The following is a 24,608-nucleotide window of genomic DNA, read 5'->3' as shown; positions in this document are numbered from 1 at the left end:
AATACCGCCCGCAATGCGCCTCTGCAGAGGCGCATTGCGGGCGGTATTGCCACGGTTTCCCATTGTTTTAAATGGGAAGGAGCGGTATACACGCCGCTCCTCTCACCGCTCCAAAGATGCTGCTTGCAGGAGATTTTTTTCTCTCCCGCCAGCGCATCGCCTGAGTGTGAAAGCCCTCCGGCTTTCACATTGAGGTTGCTGAGCGGGAGTTTTTCAGCCGGTATAGCAGCGCTATTTTTAGCGCTGTACCGCCTGAAAAGGCTCCAAAAAAAATTGTTTTACTTGCCAGAAATGGCTGTTGCTAGGCAGATCGTCCTAATCTGCCACTTCCTATTCCGCTGTGACCTTCTCTCTTCTCCTCCTCGCGTTGCCTCCTGGGAAATGGGGCACGCTGTCTTCTGGGACCTGTGTGTGTGTCCCAGGAGACAGCCGACCATTCAAAAAGCATGCGTAGTAGGAAACGCGCAGTGAAGCCGCAAAGGCGCCGGCACACGATCCAGAGGACGGATCGGCCTCGGGCGGCCGACATCGCGGGCACCCTGGACAGGTACGTGTGCTTATTAAAAGTCAGCAGCTACAGTGTTTGTAGCTGCTGACTTTAAAAAAAAAAACATCAGTGCCTGACCTCACAAATGCTCTTCTGGAAGAACGGTCAATCATTCCCATAGACGCCCTCCTAAACCTTGTGGACGGCCTTCCCAGAAGAGGTGAAGCTGTTATAGCTGCAAAGGGCGGGGCCAACTCAATATTGAACCCTCCGGACTAAGACTGGGATGTCATTAAAGATTTATGTGTAAAGGCAGGCGTCCCAATACTTTTCACAATATAGTGTATACATATACAGCATCTCACAAAAGTGAGTACACCCCTCACATTTTTATAAAGATTTTATTATAACTTTGCATGTGACAACTCATTTTTGTTGCCAGCGGTTTAGACATTAATGGCTGTGTGTTGAGTTATTTTGAGGGGACAGCAAATTTAGACTGTCATACAAGCTGTACACTCACTACACAACATTGTAGATACAAAGTGTCATTTATTCAGTGTTGTCACATGCAGTTAGAGCGGCAAGGATGTGGAATTCCCTTTCACAGGCTGTGGTCTCAGCGGGGGCATCGATAGTTTAAAAAAACTATTAGCTAATCACCTGAACGAACCACAACATACAGAGAGAGAGAGAGAAGGTCCAAAGGGTGAGGCGCACGTCAGTCAGGGGTCCAGGGGCAGGGGTGGACTGACCATTCGGGCAATGCCCGAGGGCCCCATGCCACTAGGGCCCCCCCATCAGGGTTGCCAGCCTCAGTAAAACCAGGGACAGTATGTAAAAATCTGTGCTTTAAAAAAAAAAATCACAAGATTATAGCTGCCCCGCCTCTCCAGTACCTTTTCAGTGTGTGTATGTGTATTCTGTGTGTGTGTGTATACTGTGTGTGTGTGTGTGTGTGTGTGTGTGTGTGTGTGTGTGTGTATACTGTGTGTGTGTGTGTATACTGTGTATTCTGTATGTGTGTGTATACTGTGTGTGTGTACTGTGTGGCCCCATAATCTATTGCCCGGGGGGCCCATAATCTCCTATTGCCCGGGGGCCCCATACTCTCCTATTGCCCGGGGGCCCCATACTCTCCTATTGCCTGGGGGCCCCATGAGTTGTCAGTCCGCCCCTGGTCACAGCAGGTAGTGCATAGCAATCAAGCCTTCCCACGGGCTTCAATATAGAGAAAATTCAATGGGATTGCTGCCCAAAATACGTATTTTTATTGAAAAATGTGTCAAAAAGACATCAAAAACGTCATCTGTACAATCAGGCAATTTATTTATTTTTTTATGTCTTTTTGACACATTTTTCAATAAAAATACATATTTTGGGCAGCAATCCCATTGAATTTTTTCTATATATATATATATATATATATATATATATATATATATAAATGTATATACCCGTGTTTCCCCAAAAATAAGCCCGGGTCTTATATTAACTTTGGCAACAAAAGTCACAGTAGGGCTTATGTTCGGGGTAGGTCTTACCATGTAATGTGATGTCTTCTCTCCCCCTCTCCCTCCCTGCCTGTCGGGAATCTCCAGTGTGAATTGAGATAAAATGCTTGTAAAATCCTATAATCCCCTCCATTACAGTATTATATAATGTACAATGTGTGTGTTTCTGTAATATAATCGTGCCAAATACCTTCGTTATAGCGCCGCTCTCCGTCTGAGCTCTCTTCCCCACATTTCGATTACAGAAACACACACATTGTACATTATATATACTACGGTAATAGAGAGGATTGTAGGATTTTACAAGCATTTTAAACTAGGGCTTATTTTCGGGGTAGGGCTTATATTGCAACCCCCCTGGAAAATAACGCTAGGTCTTATTTTTGTGGTAGGTCTTATTTTCAGGGAAACACACACACACACACACACACACACACACACACACATATATATATATATATATATATATATATATATATATTATATATGGAGCTGACTGCAAAGTGTCCTACCCTGATTGGAGTAAATGTCTGTAGTGGAAGGAGAAGTGTCAGCATTGTCTGGAGCCCCACTGTCAGTGTATACAGAGAGAGGTGGCTGCTGTTACTACCTGTATGCACTGAGATCATGCACCATGTTGTATAGGGATCAGTACAAATTCCATGAGGAGCGGTGTGCTGCTCAGTTCATACTCCATAAATATCAATGCTGTGTAGAGAATGAGGCAGTGCACACAGGAGTCCTCAAATCAATCCACCCACCAGCATTACCAATCAGGCCCTTCTGCAGACCCAGCTTGATCCCCCCTATCAGGGGGCCTGGCTGTGCTTGCCATGCTTCCGGCGTGTGATGGGTCCCAGACTGCACACTTTCTCTTCACTAGGGTGACCACGTGTCCCGGATTGCCCGGGACCATCCCGCATTTTGCAGGTCTGTCCCGGGCACCTTCATTCCAGGACAATACAGTGTCCCAGAATGAAACTGACACAGCCTACCCCCCCGGGCCAATCTGATGCCCCCAAAAAAGGCCGCCACATCACCGCTTTGCTCACTGACAGTACTTGCCCTGACCGGGAATGCCTGGAGGAGCACAGTCCCGCCCCCTGCTTGTTAAATCCCGCCTCTTGTGTCCAATCACTGTGCTGTGATTCGTTACACCACAAGCTGATTTTTGGGAAGGAAGGGCAGGGCTGCCATCGGGGGTACAGGCAGTACACCTGTAAGAGGCTCGGAGGTCCCCAGGGCCCCGAATGACAACCCCCCCCCCCTTTTTTTATCCATTTTTTTTTTCATTTTGTTTTTTTATATTTTTTTTTTTATTAAAAGGACCCAGAGGTCCCCAGGGCCCTGAATGGCAACCCTCCTTTTAAAAAAATGTTTTTTAAAAAAAAAAATATTATAACATTTAAAAAAATATATATTTTTCGTAAGGAGCCCGGAGGTCCCCAGGGCAACCCCCCAATTCGTGGGACCCCCCACCCCTCCAGTTCTCAATTTACTCCCACCCCGCCTCTCAATTCATTTTCTCAATTACATAGTTACATAGTTACATAGTTAGTCAGGTTGAAAAAAGACACAAGTCCATCCAGTTCAACCACAAAAAAAAAAAAAAAACACAGTAAAATCCTATACACCCAACTCCATACCCACAGTTAAAGTGAATAACTCAACACCAAGTTCACTGTATGGACCTCTTATATATTTGTACATGTTGATCATATCCCCCCTTATTCTCCTCTTCTCAAGAGTGAATAGATTTAGTACTTCTAATCTTTCCTCATAGCTGAGCTCCTCCATGCCTCTTATCAGTTTGGTTGCCCTTCTCTGCACTTTCTCCAGTTCCCTGATATCCTTATTGAGAACTGGTGCCCAAAACTGAACTGCATATTCCAGATGAGGTCTTACTAATGATTTGTACAGGGGGGCAAAATGATATCTCTGTCTCTGGAGTCCATACCTCTCTTATACAAGAATGGACTTTGCTCGCTTTGGAAACCGCAGCTTGGCATTGCATGCCATTATTGAGCTTATGATCTACCAAGACCCCCAGATCCTTCTCCACTACAGACCCCCCCAGTTGTACTCCCCCTAGTATGTATGATGCATATTCTTAGCCCCCAAGTGCATAACTTTACATTTATCTACATTAAACCTCATCTGCCACTTAGTCGCCCAATTAGACAGAGCATTGAGGTCGGCTTGTAAATTGGAGACATCCTGTAAGGACGTTATTCCACTGCATAGCTTGGTGTCATCTGCAAAGACAGAAATGTTACTTTTGATCTCAGACCCAATATCATTTATAAATATATTGAAAAGTAAGGGTCCCAGCACTGAACCTTGGGGTACACCACTGATAACCTTGGACCATTCAGAGTAAGAATCATTAACCACGACTCTCTGAATTCTGTCTTTCAGCCAGTTTTCTATCCATTTACAAACTGATATATCCAATCCTGTAGACCTTACCTTACACATGAGCTGTGTGTGCGGAACTGTATCGAACGCTTTTGCAAAATCCAAATATATCACGTCCACAGCCACGCCTCTGTCCAGGGTTTTACTTACCTCTTCATAAAAGGAAATCAGGTTTGTCTGACAACTTCTGTCTTTCATGAATCCATGTTGTCTGCTGCTTAAATAGTTTTTTCCAGCAAGAACTCATCCATGTGGTCTTTTATTAAACGTTCCAGTATCTTCCCAACTATAGAAGTTAGACTAACAGGTCTATAGTTACTTGGTAAAGACTTTGTTCCCTTTTTAAATATGGGCACCACATTGGCCCTGCGCCAATCCAGTGGTACTATTCCTGTCTTTAATGAGTCCCTAAATATTAGATACAGTGGCTTTGAAATGACAGAGCTCAACTCACCTAGGATCCGTGGGTGGATGCCATCAGGTCCAGGTGCTTTATCCACCTTTATTCTGTCTAAATATTTCTGGACCATATCACTTTTGAGCCATTGTGGATTTGAGGCTGTGTCACTCCCACCCCCATTTTGGACATGAGCTCCCCCATGCTCCATTGTATACACAGAGCTGAAGAAAACATTTAATAAATTTGCCTTCTCTTTGCCCCCAGTCACCCACTCTAGATTATTTTGTAAGGGGCCTACATGCTCAGACTTCACCTTTTTACTATTAATATATTTAAAGAATTTTTTGGGGTTTGTCCTACTATCTTTTGCAATCTGTCGTTCGTTTTGAATTTTTGCATCCTTGATTTCCTTTTTGCATATCCTGTTATATTCTTTGTAACATAAAAACAACACTAGTGTTCCTTCATTTTTATATTTTTTAAAAGCTACTTTCTTATTGTTTATAGCTTTTTTAACTTTGACCGTGAGCCACATAGGTTTTATTTTTAGCCTTTTAAACTTATTGCCCATGGGAACATACTTTGCAGTGAGGCTCCACACAGTCTTTTTGAAGAATTCCCATTTCTGTTCTGTGTTCATCTGTGCCAATAGTCCCTCCCAGTCCAAGTCCTGGAGAGCAGCCCTCATCCTTGGAAAATTTGCTCTCTTAAAATTTAGTGTTTTAATATTTCCTGTATGTATTTCTTGCTTATAGTTAACATTAAAGCGGTAGTTCACCCACCTTCACAGCATTAGACCATTACTTTCGGCATCGTAGCGCGAGCTACGGTATGCCGGTCTTAAATTTTTAATCCCCGTACTCACTGTGCTAGCGATGATTGAAGATTCTGACTCCCGCGGGGAATGGGCGTGCCTATGGAGAGGGAGGATGATTGACGGCCGGCTCTGGCACGTCACGCTCCCCGAAGACAGCCGGAGTAGGTCTCGGCTATTCACGGCGCCTGCGCACAGGCTATGCGCAGGCGCCGTGAATAGCCAAGCCTATTTCGGCTATTTCCGGAGAAGCGTGACGTGCCAGGGCCGGCCGTCAATCACCTTCTCTCACCATAGGAACGCCCATTCCCCGGATTCTTCAATCATCGCTAGCACAGTGAGTACGGGGATAAAAAATGTAAGACCGGCATACCGTAGCTCGCGCTACGATGCCGAAAGTAATGGTCTAATAAAAAAAAACATTTTTTTTTTTTTTAACAGGGTGAACCCCCGCTTTAAATGAAATCATGTTATGATCACTGCTACCCAGGTGTTCCTTTATCTGAACATTAGTAATAAGCTCTGCATGGTTTGAGATTATCAGGTCCAACAGGGCATCATTCCTAGTTGGGGCCTCAATAAACTGCACCATAAAATTGTCCTGCAATAGGTTTTTAAATTTTTGTCCTTTAACTGTCCCAGAAGTGCCATTAATCCAGTCAATTTCTGGGTAGTTAAAATCCCCCATTATTATCACCGTCCCAGACCTTGCAGCCCTTTCCATCTGTGCAAGGAGCTGAGTCTCCACCTCCTCATTAACATTGGGTGGTTTATAACAAACTCCAATGATTAATTTTGAACTACGCACATCTGTATGCAGTTCCACCCATAATGCTTCAGCCTCATCACACTCTCCATCAACCAGGTTCTCTTTCACGCTTGCTTTGAGGTCACTTCTCACATAGAGACAGACCCCTCCACCTTTCCTTTTTACCCTGGCGGCCCCCCACTTCTCAATTCGTGGCAGCCCCCCCGTTTCTCAATTTGAGGTGGCAGCACCACCTCCCCCCCCGGTTCTCTGCCCTTACACATGCCTGAAGCTGTGTAAGGGGCCCCATAATTCCTAATGGCGGCCCTGAGGGAGGGTGTCCCTGTATGGTAGTTTGGAAATGTGGTCACCCTACTCTTCACACTGCCCTGGCCTTCAGAACAGCTGCAGTGCCCACCCTGAGTCCTGTGCACTGTGGGTGTGGGTGGGCACAGTGTGATGTGCCGGCCAGAAAACTCAAGTCCAAGTACAGAAATAAGAATATATTGTAACAGAAATCCAGTACTACGCAACAGGCCTGGCGGGAAGACAATCCGACACGGGACACTCACGAGTTGTAACAACAATGAGACTGAAGATTCAGGAGGTGCTGACAGAGTCTGGAGGAGCGGAATGCGGCCTGGCCGGTCTGTACCCACATGGGGAGGCTTTCCGGAAGGATGGCATTTCTCTGCACTTTGCCTACTCCTAGTCATAGTTAGTCAGGTTGAAAAAAAGACACAAGTCCAACCATAAGAAATAAAATAATAGCAATATTGTACAATCACATACACCCAACTCCATACCCACTGTTGATCCAGAGGAAGGCAAAAAACCCCAGCAGAGCATGAGATCCGATTTGCTACAGCAGGGGAAAAAATCCTTCCTGATCCCCCGAGAGGCAATCGGATTTTCCCCGGATCAACTTTACCTATAAATGTCAGTACCCAGTTATATTCTGTACATTTAGGAAAGTATCCAGACCTTTCTTAACCACTTAAGCCCCAGACCTTTAGGCAGCTAAATGCCCAGGCCAGGTTTTGTGATTCGGCACGGCGTCGCTTTAACAGACAATTGCGCGGTCGTGCGACGTGGCTCCCAAACAAAATTGACGTCCTTTTTTTCCCACAAATAGAGCTTTCTTTTGGTGGTATTTGATCACCTCTGCGGTTTTTATTTTTTGCGCTATAAACAAAAATAGAGCGTCAATTTTGAAAAAAAAATGCAATAATTTTTACTTTTTGCTATAATAAATATCCCCCAAAAACATATATAAAAAATGTTTTTTCCTCAGTTTAGGCCGATACGTATTCTTCTACCTATTTTTGGTAAAAAAAAAAATCGCAATAAGCGTTTATCGATTGGTTTGCGCAAAATTTATAGCGTTTACAAAAAAGGGGATAGTTTTATTGCATGTTCATAAAAACATTTTTTTTTTACTACTAATGGCGGCGATCAGCGATTTTTTTCGTGACTGCGACATTACGGCGGACACTTCGGACAATTTTGACACATTTTTGGGACCATTGTCATTTTCACAGCAAAAATGCATTTAAATTGCATTGTTTATTGTGAAAATGACAGTTGCAGTTTGGGAGTTAACCACAGGGGGCGCTGTAGGAGTTAGGGTTCACCTAGTGTGTGTTTACAACTGTAGGGGGGTGTGGCTGTAGGTCTGACGTCATCGATCGTGTCTCCCTATAAAAGAGATGACACGATCGATGACGCCGCCACAGTGAAGCACGGGGAAGCCGTGTTTACATACGGCTCTCCCTGTTCTTCAGCTCCGGGGAGCGATCGCGAGGGGGCGGCTAGAAACGAATAGCCGTGCCGTCGTCCCGGATCGCTCCCTGCGGGTTTCCGACTGCCGCATGTACCGGGGGGGGGGGGTCCTGATCGGACCCCCGACCCGCAGAAAGGCGGGGACGTACATGTACGCCCATATGCCTGTATGTGCCATTCTGTGGACGTATATATACATGCAGCGGTCGGGAACCGGTTAAAGCAATCTACTGAGCTGGCCAGAACCACCTCTGGAGGGAGTCTGTTCCACATTTTCACAGCTCTTACTGTGAAGAAACCTTTCCGTATTTGGAGATGAAATCTCTTTTCCTCTAGACCAGGGGGTCTCCAAACTTCCTAAACAAAGGGCCGGTTTAATGTCCTTCAGAGGGGGCCGGACTGTGGCCATCCCAAGTACAAAATGTCCCAGCAGCATCAGTGGGAGTAAGCAAACCCTCATCATTGGTGTCAGTGGGAGGAATTGTGCCCCATGGTTGGTGTCATTGGACACAATTGTTGGTGTCATTGGGAGATACTGTGCCCCATTGTGGGTGTCATTGGGAGGAATTGTGCCCTTCATTGTTGTCAGTGAACAAAATAGCACCCCAAGGGCCATTTAAAAGCAAGCAAAAGGGCCACATCTGGCCCCAGGGCCGCAGTTTGGAGACCACTGCTCTAGACGTAAAGAGTGCCCCCTTGTCCTCAGTGTTCACCATAAAGTGAATAACTCAACACCAAGTTTACTATATGGACCCCTTATATATTTGTACATGTGGATCCTATCCCTCCTTATTCTTCTCTTCTCAAGAGTGAATAAATTCAGTTCCTCTAATCTTTCCTCATAGCTGAGCTCCTCCATTCCTCTTATCAGTTTGGTTGCCCTTCTCTGCACTTTCTCCAGTTCGCCGATGTCCTTTTTGAGAACTGGGGCCCAAAACTGAACTGCATATTCCAGATGAGGTCTTACTAATGATTTGTACAGGGGCAAAATTATATCTCTGTCTCTGGAGTCCATACCTCTCTTATACAAGAAAGGACTTTGCTCGCTTTGGAAACCGCAGCTTGGCATTGCATGTCATTATTGAGCTTATGATCTACCAAAACCCCCAGATCCTTCTCCACTACAGATCCCTCCAGTTGTACTCCCCCTAGTATGCATGATGCATGCATATTCTTATGTGCGGCAAACTCAGGAGCCATGGGCTTAAATAGACTCTGCCTAATCCAAGATGGCTGCCAATGCTACATAGGGTGCCAACATCCAATCAGATAGCTGCCTCCCTGCACCGGGCGGACGTACGTTTGAGAATCGGCGCATCTAGCTAATTTGCATACTCTACGCGGAAATCAACGGAAGCGCCACCTAGCGGCCAGCGTAAATATGCACCTAAGATCCGACGGCGTACTAAGACGTACGTCAGTCGGATCTAGCGCCCATTCAGTCGTATCTTGTTTTGTGGATACAAAACAAAGATACGCCGGCGCATCGTAGAACTTACGCAGCGTATCAATAGATATGCCGCCGTAAGTTCTTTGTGGATCTGGGCCATAGAGTTATGTTAGGCACATTCGAGACACAGATCGCTATTGTCACCGTCATGTTGAATCTCCTATCTATATCCAACTGTTGTTGCAATGAAAATAAAGCTTTTTTTAGGTCGGATCTTTTGGATTTCGCGCGTTAGTTTTCGTTTGTTAAAACGATAACGAAAATACACAAAAATTCGGACGTAAACGAATGCACATGTCTAGTGATCCCTAATAAAAAACATATACATACACTGTCACTGTACTGAGGACACGGGCTTGGAAGGGGGTTAACATCGGGGGGTTAAAGGGTTACGTAAAAAAAAAAGAAATGAATAAAATTAATTTGAACCGCGCTCTCCAAAGAGTGTAAATGCTGAACCGTAATTACGCCGGGTTTTGCAGCACATTTTTTTGGTGCTGAAAACGCCCCCCTTGGCTTATACTTGAGTCACCTTTTTGCGCCTGATCTCCCGGACATTGGGGACCCGGTACTTGGCACACATGTAGCCCCACTCTTCCTCTACAAGTGTGCAAATTTTGTTGGCCGGGGAGCACCGATTTTTCAAAGTCGGGCACCCCTTCCATAGACTCCCATGTTAAACTGTAATTTCTCACCCAGCATCTGAGCGCCACCAAACTCCACCTCCAATTACAGCAAGGTGGCCAACTTTCAGTAAATTTGCAAACAGTTTGTAAAATCCGTAATTTTTGCATCTGCCCATGATTGTCCTTTACAGACATGCTGCATATCCATAATAGTCTCCCAAAACGTTTCTCCTGTCTGTAGAGCTCCGTATCTGTATCTCAGTGTACAAGGCGTGATGACGTAGAACCAGCTGGCGACACCTACGCGTTTCGTCATCAAAAGGACGTCGTCTGACGACGAAACGCGTCGGTGTGGCCAGCTATTCCAACGTCATCACGCCTTGTACACTGAGACACACGGATACGGAGCTCTACAGACAGGAGAACTCTTGAGGAGACGCCGCGTCCCTGTATGTTGTATCCGCTGCGAGATTAGAACAACCTAAGTGTAAGTGCAACTTTTTAGCAGATAAACATTTTGTTAAACGTTATCACGCTATGGAGCCTTTTACCTCTTGAGACATTAAGATACCACCTTGTACTTGCGGTTCCGCCGCTTGATCGTTCTTATAGGCGGCGGGAGGGGACATCCCCCCCCTCCCGCCGCCATCCGGTGCTTCTCTGGGCTCTCCCGTGCCATCGGGGGCCCGGAGAACGAATCGTCCGGCGCTGGCAGGAAGCATAGAGATGACTGGTGACCAGATAGTCACCAGTCATCTCTATGGACCGTCTATGACCGTCGGAGGACCCGGGCACGATGTGATGACGTCATGCCCGGGTCCCCGTAAGTAAACAAAGCCAACAGTAATCATGAGATCGGTGAATTTTTTTTCACCGATTTCATGCTTTCAGGCCTGGAGGAGAGATGGGAGGTCTTATTGACCATCTCTCCATAAAGAGTACCTGTCACACACATTCCAATTACAAGGGATGTTTACATTCCTTGTAATAGGAATAAAAGTGATAATAAAAAAATAAAAAGTGTAAAAAAATAAAAATAAATTAACGCCCCTGTCCCCAGTAGCTCGCGCGCAGAAGCGAACGCACACGCAAGTCCCGCCAACATATGTAAACGCCGTTAAAACCACATATGTGAGGTATCGCCGCGTGCGCTAGAGTGCCAGCAACAATTCTAGCACTAGATCTTCTCTGTAAATCTAAACTGGTAACCTGTAAAAAATTTCAAAGCGTTGCCTATGGAGATTTTTTAAGTATCGAAGTTTGGCGCCATTCCATGAGTGTGCGCAATTTTAAAGCGTGACAGGTTAGTAGGGCCGAAACAACTAATTGATTGATTTCATAATCGATTAGTTGTCGATTAATCGATTACAATTTTTATAATCGATTAATCGGCCAGTAACATAATGGGGTAAAAAAAAAAAAAGTATCCCTTTTATAGTACAAAAAAAAGCAAATCGCTACTGTAAATATTACAGTCACTGTCCCACAGTAAAAAATGAACCCCTTACAGTAGCGATTTGCTCTTTTTGTACTTTTTTTTAACCCCCATTATGTTACTAAATGGCTCAGGCCTGGGTTTTTTGGTGATTTTTGCAGAAACACACTACAGTTCATTTACATGTTTTCCTATGGGACACGTTCACATCCATGATTTTTTCAGCTGCTGCGTATTTGAAAAGGGCAGGGACTTTTTAACGCAAAACAATGCTATATTTTCTCACCTCGTCTTTCAGGACAGCACCTGGAGAGAGCGCAGCTCCACCCACTTCCCAGGAAACACTGCAGTCAATGCTATAAATTCCGCCCCCTTCCACCATGGCCTCAGTTGTAGTGTTTCCTCCGGCCATGGTGGAAGCGCTGCAGGGAACCAGGGGTGTGCTGTTCTCTCCCCAGGCGGGGAAGGTGGATTGTGTTGAGCATACCGGTGTTTTAGGTTTTGAGGTGATCCTCCAGAGGCGGACCCGACTTCTCCCCTGACGCGTGGGTGAAGGTCGGGTGCTTCTCCTCTTCGGTCCGGCGAGGACAGAGGCTGCTGGAGGTCCCGCTCCCTTAGTCCGGGCATCGTAGCTTACGGGGGGCGGTCAAGTGCCGTCCTTCCGGCATACGAGGCTCCGGAGCGGAGGGCGTAGTGACGTCCTTTCCGGGTGGAGGCGGGACTTCCGGCGGCGCGTGGCGGCTTCCGGTTCCGGCCGCCTGGAACGCAAGAGGAGGAGTGAGCCTCGGCGGTGCTATTTCCGGGTCTCGCAGCGGCGAGAGGAACCCGGGAGATTCAAAAGAGCTGTCGCACGCCCGCAGCGTTCTGGGACTATGGAGCCAGAAGACGCAGCGGAGGTGGCGGGAGCAGGAGCCACAAGCACCAGCCCGGCCCAGGTAGGAGACCCAGCGAGGGTCAATGTACCAGGGTGTTGTTATGTCCCTCTTTTCTGCCCCTTCGGGGGAGGGGAGCCTGCCTCACTCACCCTAGTCACTTCTGTGGGTGTGTGTAGCTTTCTGGTACAGCGGTGATGGGTGCTGGTTTTTTTATTTGTTCACTAGCTGTGTGCACTTGTGTGTTTTGTTGACTGGCGTACAAAGGTTAAACATAGCGTTGTTGTCCTTTGTGTCGTTTCAGAAAGTTAAAGAAAAACTTAAAGTGGTAGAACCTCCTCCTCCCAAGAAGCGGTGTGCTACTTGTAAAGCTTCCCTTAAAGGGAACTGGACCAAACCTTTATGCAAAACTTGTATTGCGGAGATTGTCAGGGGGGAAGCCTCTACTAGTTCGGCCTCTGAGCAGACCACCGTCAAGGGAACGGGGGAGTTGCTCTCTTCATTTAGGGAGGAGTTGCACCAGACTTTCCAGTCTTTTCGCTCCTTCCTGGACAAGGGTCCGACTAAGGGATCTAAGGCCAGGGTCAGTACCCCCTCCACATCTAGAAGGTTAGACAGTGAGTCCGAGGAGGAGGAACCTGAAAATGCTATTTCAGGATCAGAGGCGGAGGATGAAGAAGAAAGGGATACTTCTTCCTCACGCTATAAACTGTCCTTAGAGGAGGTTGAGGACCTATTAAGGACAATTAATTCTACCCTAAACATTAAAGAAGATGCGACTCAGCTGTCATTGCATGACAGGATGTACCAGGGTCTGGATGAGGTAAAACATCGTACCTTCCCGGTACATAAAGTATTGTCTGAGACAATTAAAAGAGAATGGAAGGACCCAGAGAAGGCACCCTTCTTTTCTAAATCTCTGAAAAGGAGATTTCCTTTCGATGAGGATCCAACGCAGGCCTGGAATAAAAAGCCTAAACTGGATGCAGCATTTTCAAAGGTTTCCCGCAATACGGACCTAGCGTTTGAGGATACAGGTGCCCTTAAGGATCCCCTGGATAAAAGAGCAGATAGCCTGCTCAAAAAAGCCTGGGATACCTCCTTGATTAATCTTAAGCCAGCTATGGCATCCACTGTGGTGGCCAGAAACCTTGAGCATTGGCTGGATCAGCTCAAGGGTCACATCGAGGCCGGTACCTCTCGTAGAGAGCTTTTGGAGTCCTTTCCAGTCCTTATGAAAGCGGTAGGCTATATAGCGGATGCTTCGGCTGAATCCGTGAAGCTCTCCGCCAGATCCTCGGCGTTGATAAATTCAACCAGAAGGGCCTTATGGGTTAAGACCTGGCAGGGGGACACAGCCTCTAAGCTGAAACTGTGTGGGTTACCTTTTGAAGGAGACTTGGTTTTTGGCACAGGACTAGACACCGTCCTAGATAGGACGGCGGATAGAAAGAAGGCTCTTCCTTTAAAAAAGGTAGATTCGGGGCCCAAGAAAAATTTTCGTCCTTTTTTCCAAGCCAAGGGTCCTAAGGAGGCACAGAGAGGTCAGGGTGGTAGACCCTGGCGGTCCCAGAGGGGCCGCGGGAAGCCTGGGGTGTTGTTTCGCTCCCCCAGCCAACCTGCCAAGCCCCAGTGACGTTCTCCCAGCTGTGGGTGGTCGGCTCCAAGCCTTCCTTCCACAGTGGGCAGAGGCGACGTCCAGTCCGTATGTCCTCAAACTGATTGCAGAGGGATACGCACTGGAGTTCTCGGGAAGACCACCGTCGCGGTTTTATGTGACCCAATTGCCCAGGGAGCAAGAGAAGTCTCGGGCTATGCTGACATTAGTGGAGGATTTTCTCCAACAGAAGGTGATCACGCCAGTACCCCAGAGAGAACAGGGGGAGGGCTGTTATTCCCATATTTTTCTAGTAAGGAAGCCGTCGGGCAAATTCAGGTTAATTTTAAACCTAAAAGTCCTGAATCTAGCTATCCGGTACAAGAGATTCCGCATGGACTCTATATACTCGGTGAGAAAGCTTCTTCCCCTGGGGTGCTTTCTAGCATCAATAGATTTAAGGGATGCATATTTGCACGTCCCGATCAGGACTTCCTCCCAGCGCTATCTGCGCCTAGCCATCAGAACAGAGAGCGGAGTGAGACATTTTCAATTCAGAGCCCTCCCATTCGGCCTTTCCTCCTCTCCCAGAGTCTTTTCAAAGGTGGTGGCAGAAGCCTTGGCACCCCTAAGGCTCAGGGGGATTTCTATAATTCCATACTTGGACGACCTCCTGGTGTTCGCCAGGTCGGAGGAGCAGCTTCTCCTGGATCTGAGGAGGACCCAGGCTCATTTGGAAGGGCTCGGTTGGATCCTGAACAAGGAAAAGTCAGTTCTAGTCCCCTCCCAGAGGATAGTCTTTCTAGGATACGTTATAGACTCTGTTCAGGGGAAAATCTTTTTACCAGAAGAAAAGATAGAGAAAGTTCAGGCTGCGGTGAAGGCAATTCAGACGAATATGCCGATTTCTGTGCGCTCAGCCATGTCCACAATGGGCTTACTCACGGCCGCCATTCCGGCGGTGCAGTGGGCTCGTCTACATTCAAGGGACCTACAGCAGGTGATCCTTCAGAATTGGACCCACGGAGAATCCCTAGAGAAGAGATTCAGAGTTCCATCTTCAGTGAAGAGGAAACTTTGGTGGTGGAGAGGCCAGGCAAATCTGCGCCTAGGTCTGTCTTGGTCCTTCCCCACTGCAAGGGTCCTAACTACGGACGCGAGTTCGTGGGGATGGGGTGCTCACCTGAACGGGCAGATGGCACAGGGATCTTGGACGAGGGAAGAGTCCAGAAGGTCCTCCAACTGGAGGGAACTCAGGGCCATTTGGTTAGGGCTAAGGGCCTTTCAGGAGCTGATTCTGGACCAACATGTCCAGATTCTATCAGACAACGCCACAGCGGTGGCGTATGTTTCCAGACAGGGGGGCACGAGAAGCAAGGTACTCCTCAATCTGGCCTTACAGATTCTGTCCTGGGCAGAGGGGAACTTGGCTTCCCTTTCGGCAGTACACCTAAAAGGCAGCCTAAACCTTCTGGCAGACTTTTTAAGTCGGACGAGGGTTCTGGAATCGGAATGGTGTTTATGCCCGGAGGTTTTCCAAGAGCTAATAAACAGGTGGGGAACCCCTCAGATAGACCTGTTCGCAACCCAGTCCAATGCCAAGGTTTCGGCTTATTTCTCTCTAAACAGAATGGATCAGGCAGAGGGTCTAGATGCGTTGGTTCAACGCTGGCCCTTCCGCCTGTGCTATGCCTTCCCCCCAGTTCAGATCATTTCCTTAGTGTTACGGAAGCTTCAGGAGGAGAAGACTACTCTGATCCTGATAGCCCCGTACTGGCCCAAGAGGCCTTGGTTTTCGAGTCTGTTGGAACTGGCAGTGGAAGACCCCTGGGTACTACCAGTCAGAAGAGATCTACTTTTTCAGGGCCCTCTACTGCATCCAGACGTGAGTCGGTTAAGGCTCACGGCCTGGTTACTGAAGAGCTAATTCTTAGCAGGAAGGGTCTATCCAAACGTTTGGTAGATACGCTACTTAGTAGTAGGAAAGAGGTCACGAGGGCCATCTATTTCAAGACTTGGAAGGTTTTCAATTCTTGGTGTGAAGTTAAAAATTATTCTCCTTTGAATACTTGTTCCGTCTTGGAGTTTTTACAAGACGGTATGGATAAGGGTCTGGCAGCCAGCACCTTGAAGGCGCAGGTAGCGGCTTTGTCAGTGTTTCTAGAGAGACGTTTATCTCTAGAGCCCTATGTCATCAGATTTTTTAAGGCCTTAGCCAGGGCTAGGCCTTCCCCGTTTAAATTTTTCCCCAAGTGGGATTTATCAGTGGTCCTGGGGGGTTTGACTCAAAAGCCCTTCGAACCGCTGGTAGACGCCTCTGTAAAGTTTCTAACTTTAAAATTGGTGCTTTTGGTGGCGGTCACCTCAGCAAGGAGGATTAGCGAGCTTCAGGCGCTTTCTGTTTTGGAGCCTTTTTTGTCAATCTTCCCTGATAGGGTAGTATTAAGGACCGATCCGAGTTTTCTTCCGAAGGTAGTGTCAGTATTTCATAGGACACAGGAAATTGTGTTACCTACCATTTGTTCTACTCCTTCTTGTCCGAAGGAGAGAGAATTCCATTCCTTGGATGTCAGGAGATGCATTAGACGGTATCTAGAGGTCTCTAGCGAGTACAGAAAGGCGAATTCGCTTTTCGTTCTGTTTTCAGGTTCCCGCAAGGGGCATGGGGCTTCCAAAAGTACTCTGGCTAGATGGTTACGCATGGCTATCCATGAGGCATACAAAGCTAAAGGTTTGGATCCCCCTCCGGGAGTAATGGCCCATTCTACTAGGGCGGTGGCAACTTCCTGGGCAGAACGGGCTGGAGCTTCACCAGAACACATCTGTAAAGCGGCAACGTGGACGAGCTTTTCCACCTTCGCTCGTCATTATAGGATGGATTTGCTCTCTGTGTCAGAGCAGTCTTTTGGCAGGAAGGTCCTGCAAGCGGTGGTCCCACCCTAGAGTAAGTACTCGGTTATCATCTCCAGGTGCTGTCCTGAAAGACGAGGTGAGAAAACCTTAGTTAGACTTACCGGTAACGGTATTTCTATGAGTCTTTCAGGACAGCACCGATAACCCGCCCTTTTATTATTAAAGATAATATATATATATGCTAATGTGTGTAGTTTCTATGTTCTGCTTATCTAATTTCAGCGTGGCCGGAGGTACTCGTGAACAACTGAGGCCATGGTGGAAGGGGGCGGAATTTATAGCATTGACTGCAGTGTTTCCTGGGAAGTGGGTGGAGCTGCGCTCTCTCCAGGTGCTGTCCTGAAAGACTCATAGAAATACCGTTACCGGTAAGTCTAACTAAGGTTTTTTTTTTTGGTTCAATATACTTCAATGAAGAAGCTGCAGAAAAGCATGTAATGCGTTTTTAGCCGCAATTTGTGTTTTGTAATCTGCCCAACAACAAATTGGCCCAAAAAAAATTAAAAATGCAATTTTTATTTTTTTAAGGCTATTATCCGAATAATCAATTAATCGAAACAATAATCGACCAACTAATCAATTATGAAAATAATCGTTAGATACCCAACATGTAGGGCTGCAACCATTTACTCGGTGTAACAATCTTTCATATTTTACAAAAAAATTGGGCTAACTTTACTGTTTTGTTATTTTTTTTTAATTCATGAAACAATTTTTTTCCAAAAAAAAAAAAAAAAAACGTTTTAAAAATGATTGCGCAAAATACTGTGCAAGATAAAACGTTTCAATGACCGTCGTTTTTTTCCCTAGGGTGTCTGCTAAAACATATATAATGTTTGGGGGTTCTGCGTAATTTTCTAGCAAAAAAATTATGATTTGTACATGTAGGAGAGAAGTGCCAGAATAGGATGTGGATGTGGATGTGTGTATAAAAGCCCGGTATGGAAGTGGTTAATGTGGAAAAAAAAAAAATTCACCATTTATTTTTCATCACTGGTTTTGATTACATTTCACTTGTGTTCACATATCAGGTTCATCACGGTTCATATACATAGCGCTGTACCTTGCTATATCTATAGAAGGGATTCCCTGCGTTGAAGAGATTAACAAGGGTTGGTCCAGATTGTATAAACAGTTTATTGGTTACAGTATGAAGAATATACATTACATCATATACACAAGTTTTACTTCAAATGTCCCATGAGCGCCCATAGCCGATGAATGACCAATTATAAAAAAAACAAAAAAAAAAAACTCCAGTATACACAAGCTTTACTTCAGCTGTCTCATGAGGGCCCCTAGGAACCCGAGGGCCACAACTAGGATGGTGTAGGTAGATTTAATACTGGAAGCCCCACTGGTGTTGCAGAGATCGGTGGTACAGCAGGATACGCTGGTGGAGACCACAACGGCATTGAATCCGGTTTCGGTGCAGACGGATGTACAAGTCTTGGTGATGCTGGCACCAGAAAGACTACCTGTGGGTGAGAGAGTGAGAGCGTGGTGTGACAATAGGGACAACCCCCCCACATATTGGGACACTGATGAACCCCCCCCCCCCCAAACGTCTAGGGTTGTTGCTTCATTGACATGTCAGATTCCCATTGCTGTAGGCAGCACACACCCAACATAGGTCATCTAAAGCAGAACTACTCTGCCGCAAAACCTCAAGTCAAGAAAAAGCAATATGAGCAACACCATGGGGTCCGGTATATAAAAAAAAAAAAAATGAAGACAGACATGTGCATTGATGAAAAAAAAAAAAAAAAAAAAATTCTATTTAGAAGAAATTTCATAAACCATTTAACCCCCGGACCATATTGCTGGTCAAAAACCAGGCCAGGTTTTGCGATTCGGCACTGCATCGCTTTAACTGACAATTGCGCGGTTGTGCGACGTGGCTCCCAAACAAAATTGGCGTCCTTTTTTTCCCACAAATAGAGCTTTCGTTTGGTGGTATTTGATCTCCTCTGTGGTTTTTAGTTTTTGCGCTATAAACAAAAATAGAGCGACAATTTAAAAAAAAAAGAAAAAAATGGAGGATCCCCCAGGGTGGGGCTTTTTAGGCAACAGTAGTACAAGTAGTCATGGTAGATACAAAATATATAATAGTTTAATAATAACAGGACGGTATCAAACAACGTTCAGTAAACGTATATAGTACAAAGGTTTAAAAACAACACATTAATAGGGTGTATTGGAAAAGAGGTGAAGAGTCCACAATATAAATACTGGGCCCAACGCGTTTCGGGTTTCCTTCTTCAGGGACCGAAGTATGTGTGGAGTCAGAAAGTGTAACAGACAACTTTTCTAGAAAACAAATAAATGACAATGTGTTGAAAATAATAACATACAGATGAAAAACATTAAACTGGTACAGATAAGAAAAAATCATACCACCCGAGAAGTTTCAACGGCTCAGCACACCCCTTAAAAGGACATCGCAATCGGGACGCATGGCAAGCCTCAGATGGTAAGGAGAGGAGTGAGGACTGGCATCTAATATCAATCACAGCGTAGCAAGACCTTTGGCCCGAAGTGTCACAGCGTAAAAGTTTATTGATTGTATATATATATATATTTTTACCTGTCCAAAATATAAATAAGAGGACAGGATAATATCAACGGTGCCGCAGGCAACAAAAACGAAAAAGAACGCAAAAAAGGATCGCAAAAAAGAAAGCTGAACCAAGATTTTATATATGAGGCTAGAGACATACCTGTAATGACAAAAAGTGGCCAAAGAGGTCAGTAGAGGGATCGGAAGCTAAAAAATAAATGAAAGAAATAAATCCCAGTTTAGAGATGTACAGAGTATAGGAAATGGCATGTAAAGCAATAGTATGGGGGTCAGGGTGGGAAACATGAAGGGACAAAGTACTTACATGGGAAGAAGACACAAGCAGTGTAGAGTGTGTACAGCTGCTGCAGCCATCCAGCAATGTCTGACATTGTGGGGCTGCTTGGCTTTTAAATAGGAGAGGGGGAGGAGTAAGGTGGGAGGGGTCTGTAAAGGAGCCTGCGTTGCTATGGGTCAGTGTGGAAAAGGGGGCGTTGCCTCCAAGTGGGGAGAGGGGAGGGACAGGTAAGCCCTGCTCTCATCATGTGGGAGCCCGCACTAATGACGTGCAGGGAGGAAAAAAAAATAAAATAAAAAAAAAAACATGGCAAGTGACCGGGAAGATCACCTGACACGGGGGTGGAGAATATGCAGAATAGTTGGTTGCATGTTGGAGAATAAGAAACGTATAATAAAGGGGGCATGACCATTACTAGTACAGGAGGAGAAGGGTATAAAAAGGGTCAGCTAGGGAAAAAGTAGTAAGAAGGATTGGAAATGCAAGATGCAAATAAATGTTTTTGTTATAGAGTGATTTGTAAGCACGGTTGCTGCTCAATGCAAGCAGGGGTTTGTATATACAGTATCTTTATGTACAGGTATGCTCAGCCATAAAATTAAAGGGACAGCAATTTAAGAAGATGTAGTATTAAAAGGATATTATAATTATGCAAGAATGGGGACACGTGGGCCAAAAGGTCCAGGGGCAGAAAGGAAAAAACAGGGGCACGAAAAATGTCCACTGTGTGATCCCTGCCCCTGTTATAGGCGCAGGTATAGACCCATGGTCAAAAACACCAAAAGGTGCATGGGGACCAGGTCAAAAAAGCCGTCTCCCATGGAAGGAGGACAGACGGCTTACGTGCGCCCAGCTAAGGAGTGACAATAAGGGAGATGCCAGTCAAGCCAAAATGCGCTTCAAACGCGAATCCCCAGGGGGTGTACTGAGGGATGAATGGGCATGGTGATAAATACAGGGAAAATCCAGTATGTATTACTGACATGGGCAAATGACAGAGTGGAAAAGGGGGTAATGAAAGGAGACAATCGGTGACATAAGGTCCTCGAAATATAGAGTGGTCTTGGTCATTCTTTTTCACAACCCCCGGAGGAGAAACCTTCCAAAAAAGGCCTAAAGCTGATCTGCTCATTGAGGCCCGGTGGAAGATTGGCCTCTAATTCGGCAATCCACCGAGTTTCATGCTGCAAGAGGATCTTATTCCAATCCCCACCTCTGGGGCTTGGATGGATCCTATCGAGGATTAAAAATTTAACCCCTGAGAAAAGTCCATTATGTTGAGACAAGATGTGGCGCCCTAGTGGTAAGTCTGGGTTGGCCGAACGCATGGCATGTAAATGCCGGGAAGCTCGCTTAAAGAATGGTAATTTGGTTTTACCCACGTAGAACCTCTTACATTGACAGGTGAGTAAGTATATTACGCCAAATGTCTTGCAATTGGCAAAGTGTCTCGGTCTGTAAGGCCGACCGTTGGGTAGTACAATATCACGCTCTATATTGATGTATCGACAGATGGAGCAACCCCCGCAGGTGAAGGTACCCTTCCTTTTGCAAGGGTCTTTCCTGAAGTTGTCCTTGAACTCACTGGCCACTAAGTGGTCTTTGAGTGAGCATGCCAGTCGGTAAGTTATCGCTGGCTCTTTTGGTACAAAGGGACCGAGTTGAGGGTCAAAAGAGAGTAGGTGCCAGAATTGTTTGAGGATTCCTCTCGTTTTTTGATGTTGAGTATGGTACTTAGTGATAAGTCTGGTAGTATCACTACCAACAGGGGACTTCTTGCCTGATTGTACTAATAGGTGTGACCTGATTTGTCCATTGGCCCGTTGAAATGATCTTTTGAGGATTTTTTTCGAGTACCCTCTATGTAGTAGTCTGTCACGTAGTCCGGCTGCTTCCCGTAGGAAGGATTCCTGGGTAGAACAATTGCGTCTTAGGCGTAGATATTGACTATAGGGTATTGATCCTATCAAAGATGTGGGGTGTGCACTAGAAGCGTGCAATATTGTATTACCCGCCGTGGGTTTTCTGTAGAGCCCTGTTGATATGTACCCATCAGGGTTTTTGAGTAGGGTAACATCGAGAAAGGGGATTTGGGAATCGCTGGAGGACATTGTGAACTTTAAGTTCAGCTCGTTGCAGTTCATGATAGACATGAATGACTCGAGCTCCTCGGTCGATCCCTCCCAGATCATAAGGACATCGTCAATATATCTGAACCATCCAGATACAAGATGGATAAATGGTTCTACCGGATTACTGGTCAGGAATAATTTTTCCCACTCCCCCAGGTACAGGTTGGCATATGATGGGGCACATGAGGTCCCCATCGCTACCCCCTGTACCTGGAGGAAGTGGGAGCCGTCAAACGAGAAGACACTATGATAGAGTATGAACTCCAAGGCCATAATGAGAAATTCCCCAAGCTTCCGATCAACGCGGAAGATGGGAAGTAAGACATCCCGTATAGCAGCCAAACCCAGAGGGTGTGGGATGGAGCTATACAGGGCCTCCACGTCGATGGCTACCAAAAGTGCTCCTGGAGGCACTCTAAGATGTTCAACTTTGTTTAGAAGATGGATGGTGTCCTTAATATAGGATGAGAGGTAGGTTACAAAGGGTTTCAAGTGTAAATCGACAAAGATACTCAAATTCTCCGTTAGGGCGCCACTGCCAGATACAATGGGACGGCCCGGTGGATTTATGAGATCCTTGTGGATTTTAGGCAGGCAATAAAAAGTTGGAATTTTGGGGTATTTGGTGCGGATAAACTCCCATACATCATGGTTCACTGCACCTTGGGAGAAGGCTCCATCCACTAGAGCATAAAATTCAGTTTCAAACTTTATAATAGTAGATGTGGAAATGGGAGTATACCAATCCCGGTTGCAAAGGATTTTTATACACATAGCCTTGTATTGATCATTCGTTTGGATCACAATGTTGCCCCCCTTATCGGAGGGCTTGATGGTGAGTGAATGACAGTCTTTAAGTTTCTCTAGTGCCTCAATGGGTTGGTAAGCAAGCTGTTTGGTGTTGGGTGGTTTTCAAAAATCAAAAAATTACGAAAACCACCCAACACCAAACAGCTTGCTTACCAACCCATTGAGGCACTAGAGAAACTTAAAGACTGTCATTCACTCACCATCAAGCCCTCCGATAAGGGGGGCAACATTGTGATCCAAACGAATGATCAATACAAGGCTATGTGTATAAAAATCCTTTGCAACCGGGATTGGTATACTCCCATTTCCACATCTACTATTATAAAGTTTGAAACTGAATTTTATGCTCTAGTGGATGGAGCCTTCTCCCAAGGTGCAGTGAACCATGATGTATGGGAGTTTATCCGCACCAAATACCCCAAAATTCCAACTTTTTATTGCCTGCCTAAAATCCACAAGGATCTCATAAATCCACCGGGCCGTCCCATTGTATCTGGCAGTGGCGCCCTAACGGAGAATTTGAGTATCTTTGTCGATTTACACTTGAAACCCTTTGTAACCTACCTCTCATCCTATATTAAGGACACCATCCATCTTCTAAACAAAGTTGAACATCTTAGAGTGCCTCCAGGAGCACTTTTGGTAGCCATCGACGTGGAGGCCCTGTATAGCTCCATCCCACACCCTCTGGGTTTGGCTGCTATACGGGATGTCTTACTTCCCATCTTCCGCGTTGATCGGAAGCTTGGGGAATTTCTCATTATGGCCTTGGAGTTCATACTCTATCATAGTGTCTTCTCGTTTGACGGCTCCCACTTCCTCCAGGTACAGGGGGTAGCGATGGGGACCTCATGTGCCCCATCATATGCCAACCTGTACCTGGGGGAGTGGGAAAAATTATTCCTGACCAGTAATCCGGTAGAACCATTTATCCATCTTGTATCTGGATGGTTCAGATATATTGACGATGTCCTTATGATCTGGGAGGGATCGACCGAGGAGCTCGAGTCATTCATGTCTATCATGAACTGCAACGAGCTGAACTTAAAGTTCACAATGTCCTCCAGCGATTCCCAAATCCCCTTTCTCGATGTTACCCTACTCAAAAACCCTGATGGGTACATATCAACAGGGCTCTACAGAAAACCCACGGCGGGTAATACAATATTGCACGCTTCTAGTGCACACCCCACATCTTTGATAGGATCAATACCCTATAGTCAATATCTACGCCTAAGACGCAATTGTTCTACCCAGGAATCCTTCCTACGGGAAGCAGCCGGACTACGTGACAGACTACTACATAGAGGGTACTCGAAAAAAATCCTCAAAAGATCATTTCAACGGGCCAATGGACAAATCAGGTCACACCTATTAGTACAATCAGGCAAGAAGTCCCCTGTTGGTAGTGATACTACCAGACTTATCACTAAGTACCATACTCAACATCAAAAAACGAGAGGAATCCTCAAACAATTCTGGCACCTACTCTCTTTTGACCCTCAACTCGGTCCCTTTGTACCAAAAGAGCCAGCGATAACTTACCGACTGGCATGCTCACTCAAAGACCACTTAGTGGCCAGTGAGTTCAAGGACAACTTCAGGAAAGACCCTTGCAAAAGGAAGGGTACCTTCACCTGCGGGGGTTGCTCCATCTGTCGATACATCAATATAGAGCGTGATATTGTACTACCCAACGGTCGGCCTTACAGACCGAGACACTTTGCCAATTGCAAGACATTTGGCGTAATA

The 24,608-nt window shown here is 46.0% G+C and overlaps 1 protein-coding gene and 1 long non-coding RNA gene across 3 annotated transcripts in view; both read right to left on the bottom strand.

Moving 5' to 3' along the window:
* LOC120939780 (lymphocyte antigen 6E-like) overlaps positions 1 to 24,608 on the bottom strand; it is a 440,733-nt gene that overhangs the window by 279,206 nt on the left and 136,919 nt on the right. The gene's annotated exons all lie outside the window — the stretch shown is intronic.
* LOC120939794 lies at positions 19,148 to 20,187 on the bottom strand. 2 transcript variants are annotated; one of them, XR_005749370.1, is made up of 4 exons: positions 19,942 to 20,187; positions 19,777 to 19,823; positions 19,454 to 19,643; positions 19,148 to 19,366 (listed from the first exon to the last, which is right to left on the bottom strand). It is a non-coding gene; the product is annotated as an uncharacterized LOC120939794 (long non-coding RNA). The 2 variants fall into 2 exon arrangements; XR_005749369.1 differs by having other exon boundaries at positions 19,454 to 19,823.

Source organism: Rana temporaria, chromosome 5 (assembly GCF_905171775.1).
Source record: "Rana temporaria chromosome 5, aRanTem1.1, whole genome shotgun sequence".
NCBI lineage: Eukaryota > Metazoa > Chordata > Amphibia > Anura > Ranidae > Rana > Rana temporaria.
This window is presented reverse-complemented; position numbering and strand designations above follow the sequence as displayed.